Source organism: Triticum aestivum, chromosome 2B (assembly GCF_018294505.1).
Source record: "Triticum aestivum cultivar Chinese Spring chromosome 2B, IWGSC CS RefSeq v2.1, whole genome shotgun sequence".
Classification (NCBI taxonomy): Eukaryota; Viridiplantae; Streptophyta; class Magnoliopsida; order Poales; family Poaceae; genus Triticum; species Triticum aestivum.
This window is the reverse complement of record NC_057798.1, coordinates 654416972-654422268: the sequence shown is the minus strand read 5'-3', so window position 1 is coordinate 654422268 and position 5297 is coordinate 654416972.

The window sequence follows — 5297 nt, the reverse complement described above, 5'->3', positions numbered from 1 at the left end:
AAGTGACCAAGTGTCTGGTCACGGGATCATGCATTACGGTACGAGTAAAGTGACTTGCCGGTAACGAGACTGAACGAGGTATTGGGATACAGACGATCGAGTCTCGGGCAAGTAACATACCTTCTGACAAAGGGAATAGTATACGGGGTTGCTTGAACCCTCGACATCGTGGTTCATCCGATGAGATCATTGAGGAGTATGTGGGAACCAACATGGGTATCCAGATCCCGCTGTTGGTTATTGACCGGAGAGCCGTCTTGGTCATGTCTGCATGTCTCCCGAACCCGTAGGGTCTACACACTTAAGGTTTGGTGACGCTAGGGTTGTATGAATATGAGTATGCAGCAAACTGAATGTTGTTCGGAGTCCCGGATGAGATCCCGGACGTCATGAGGAGTTCCGGAATGGTCCGGAGGTAAAGAAAACTATATAGGAAGTGCTGTTTTGGCCATCGGGAAAGTTTCGGGGTCACCCGGTATTGTACCGGGACCACCGGAAGGGTCCCGGGGGTCCACCAGGTGGGGCCACCTATCCCGGAGGGCCCCGTGGGCTGAAGTGGGAGGGGAACCAGCCCCTAGTGGGCTGGTGCGCCCCCCCTGGGCCCCCCCTGCGCCTAGGGTTGGAAACCCTAGGTGGGGGGGGGGCGCACCACTTGCCTTGGGGGGCACTCCACCCCCTTGGCCGCCGCCCCCCCTTGGGAGATTGATCTCCCAGGGCCGGCGCCCCCCTGGGGGCCTATATAAAGGAGAGGGGGAGGGAGGGCAGCCGCACCCTTGTGTCTTGGCGCCTCCCCCTGCTACACCTCGTCCTCCTCCCGCAGCAGCTTGGCGAAGCCCTGCCGGAGTTCTGCTGCATCCACCACCACGCCGTCGTGCTGCTGGATCATCATCAACCTCTCCTTCCCCCTTGCTGGATCAAGACGGAGGAGACGTCACGCTGACCGTACGTGTGTTGAACACGGAGGTGCCCTCCGTTCGGCGCTAGGATCTCCGGTGATAGGATCACGACGAGAACGACTACTTCAACCCCGTTCTTTTGAACACTTCCGCGCGCGATCTACAAAGTGGTATTTAGATGCAATCTCTCTCCCATGACTCGTTGCTTAGATGAACTCATAGATTGATCTTGGTGAAACCGTAGGAAAAATTTTAATTTTCTGCAACGTTCCCCAACAACCTCCTCTCTGATTTTTTCTCCGTGAAACGGAATATATGGAGTTGGAGTTGAGGTCGGCGGAGCTCCAGGGGGCCCACGAGATAGGGGGCGCGCCCAGGGGGAGGGGGCGCGCCCCCCACCCTCGTGGACAGGGTGTGGGCCCCCTGGCCTTTATCTTTTGCTAGTATTTTTTATATTTTCTGGAACTTATCTCCGAGGATTTTCAGGTCATTCCGAGAACTTTTGTTTTCTACAAATAAAACAACATCATGGCAGTTCTGCTGTTAACAGCGTCAGTCCGGGTTAGTTTCATTCAAATCATGCAAGTTAGAGTCCAAAACAAGGGCAAAAGTATTTGGAAAAGTAGATACGTTGGAGACGTATCAACTCCCCCAAGCTTAAACCTTTGCTTGTCCTCAAGCAATTCAGTTGATAAACTGAAAGTGATAAAGAAAAACTTTTACAAACTCTATTTGCTCTTGTTGTTGTAAACATGCAAAGCCAGCATTGAGATTTCAGCAAATATTATGAACTAACCATACTCACAATAACACCTCGGTCTCACAATTACTCATATCAATGGCATAATCAGCTAGCGAGCCATAATAATAAAACTCAAATGACAATACTTACTCAAAACAATCATAACATGATATAACAAAATGGTATCTCGCTAGCCCTTTCTGAGACCGCAAAACATAAATGCAGAGCACCTTTAAAGATCAAGGACTGACTACATTGTAATTCTTGGTAAAAGAGATCCAGTCAAGTCATACCCAATATAAACCAACAGTAATACATGCAAATAACAGTGTGCTCTCCAGCAGGTGCTTTTTTAATAAGAAGGTGATGACTCAACATAAAAGTAAATAGATAGGCCCTTCGCAGAGGGAAGCAGGGATTTGTAGAGGTGCCAGAGCTCGATTTTAAAATAGAGATTGAATAACATTTTGAGCGGCATACTTTCACTGTCAACGCAGCAACTATGAGATGGCCATATCTTCCATACTACATGCATTATAAGCAGTTCCCAAACAGAATGGTAAAAGTTTATACTCCCCCACCACCAACAAGCATCAATTCATGGCTTGCTCAAAAAAACAAGTGCCTACAACTAACAACAACCCTGGGGGAGTTTTGTTTAATTATATTGATTTTCTTTGATCTTTTTGGATCATGGGACTGGGCATCCCGGTTACCGGCCCTTTCTCGTGAATGAGGAGCGGAGTCCACTCTTGTTGAGAATAACCCACCTAGCATGGAAGATATAGGCAGCCCTAGTTGAAACATGAGCTGCTCGAGCATACAAAACAGAATTTCATTTGAAGGTTTGGAGTTTGGCACATACAAATTTACTTGGAACGGCAGGTAGATACCGCATATAGGAAGGTATGGTGGACTCATATGGAATAACTTTTGGGTTTAAGGAGTTTGGATGCACAAGCAGTATTCCCGCTTAGTACATGTGAAGGCTAGCAAAAGACTGGGAAGCGACCAACTGAGAGAGTGACAACAGTCATGAACATGCATTAAAATTAATTCACACCGAGTACAAGCATGAGTAGGATATAATCGACCATGAACATAAATATCGTGAAGGCTATGTTGATTTGTTTCAACTACATGCGTGAACATGTGCCAAGTCGAGTCACTCAATTCATTCAAATGAGGATACCATCCCATCATACCACATCATAATCATTCTAATAGCATGTTGGCACGCAAGGTAAACCATTATAACTCATAGCTAATCAAGCATGGCACAAGCAACTATAATCTCTAAATGTCATTGCAAATATGTTTACTTCATAATAAGCTGAATCAGGAACGATGAACTCATCATATTTACAAAAACAAGATAGGTTGAGTTCATACCAGCTTTTCTCATCTCAATCAGTCCATCATATATCGTCATTATTGCCTTTCACTTGCACGACCGAACGATGTGTATAATAATAATAGTGCACGTGCATTGGACTAAGCTGGAATCTGCAAGCATTCAACTCAAGAGAGAAGACAAAGTAATATGGGCTCTAAGTTAAATAAAAAATCATGCATATGAGAGCCGCTAAACATTTTCAATATGGTCTTCTACTCTCGACCACCAAAGGAAAGAAAAGAAAATAAAACTATTTACACGGGAAAGCTCCCAACAAGTAAAAGAAGAACGAGAAATAAGCATGAAAATTAAACTAACTAATTTTTTTGGTTTTTCTTAAGGTTTATCAAACACACAAGAAGAAGACTAGAAAAAAAAGAAAATTAAACTAGCATGAATAATACAATGAAAGAGTATGAGCACCGACGACTAGAATAGTGTGTGAACATGAATGTAAAGTCGGTGAGAAATACATACTCCACCAAGCTTAGGCTTTTGGCCAAAGTTGGTCTAATGCCAAGGGTAGCCTGGCTGATATATGTAGTTGTAACTGGGGTCGTACTGAGATGCAGCAGCAAATGCTTCCTGAGCTGCGGCATGTTGGCAAGCCACCTCCGCTCTCCCCTCGTGTTCAGCTGCTTCCTCCCTGGTAACAACATATCTTCCTTTTGCCTGGTAATAAAAAAGGAAAGCAGCAGGAAGAGTAACATGGACATCGCTACGTCTGTCAAAGATTAGTCGATACTGGAGGAATTGTTCATTCCTCTTAAGAAAATGATGTTGGACCATAGCGTCATAATCTAAATAAGCAGGAGGCAACATCATATACCCCTCTCGTGGGGCTATACCAAGATAATTTGCCACACGGGTCGCATAAATTCCTCCAAATAAATCTCCAGCTCTACCATTATTATGCAACCTACGTGCAACTATTGCCCCCAAGTTATAATCTTTATAACCTAACACAGCACTCTTGAGGACACAAAGATTAGGCACACACATATGACATGCTTCATCTTTACCGTTAATGCATCTACCAATGAAGAGAGCAAAATAATGTATAACAAGAAAATGAATGCTCCCTATGGTAGCTTGTGTAATATCCTTAGATTCTCCAACAGTAATACTAGCAAGGAAATCTCTAAATTCAGATTTGTGGGGATCATTAACACTTCCGGACTGCGGGAGTTTGCAAGCAGTAGTAAAATCTTCCAGGTCCATGGTATATGATTTATCATAAATATCAAACAGGACACTATGAGAATTGTGTGAAGATGTAAATGTAAACCTTCTCACAAATGAATCAGTTAAGTACTGGTACTGCGGGCACTTATCTTGCATGAATGCCTCAAGGTCGGCATTACGCACATATGCATCAAATTCATCCTTGATACCCGCTGCAACCATAAATGGCTCCGATGGCCATTCACAAGGCCGTACATAAGCTTCCTTGGTAATTTGTCATCGAGCTCACGTATTGCGAGCCGGGGTCCTTTCTTCCTTGAAGAACCACCATGGTACATTCTCCTAAAAATATTTCTTTTTCTGCAATATTTCTGAAATTTTTAATAACTTCAGAATAAAAGTAAATAAAACTAAACAAGATTGATAGCAACTACTCCTACAAGTGCCTAGAGCCTATATCATGCATTAGAATTACTTGGGACCTCATAAATTTAACATGCAAGCTCAAGAACATGGTCACCTATGCAGCAAAAATTTGCAATGAATAAAGCACTAGAACAAAAACTAATTGGACCAATGGAGGAGTCACATACCAAGCAACAATCTCCCAAAGCAGTTTTGTGAATGGAGCTTTGAGCAAGGAGATCGAAAATCGCAGCAAAATGAGCTAGAAGTCGTGCTTGAGCTGGATGGGGATTTTTTTGGGAAGAAGATGGAGTGTGTGGGTGCTGGCATAAGTGGAGGGGGTCCACCAGGGGCCCACGAGACAGGGGGGCATGCCCAGGGGGTGTGGGCGCGCCCTCTACTCTCGTGGCCTGGTGCTTGCCCCTCCTGGAGTGATTTCAGTGCATAAAATCCTCAAATATTCCATAAAAAATTATACTAAATTTGCAGGGCATTTGGAGCACTTTTATTTTCGGGATATTTTTCATTGTACGGATAATTCAGAAAACAGACAAATAATACTATTTTTGCTTTATTTATTTTAAATAACAGAAAATAAAAAGAGGGTACAGAAGGTTGTGCCTTCTAGTTTCATCCATCTCATGATCATCAAAAAAATCTACTAACAAGGTTG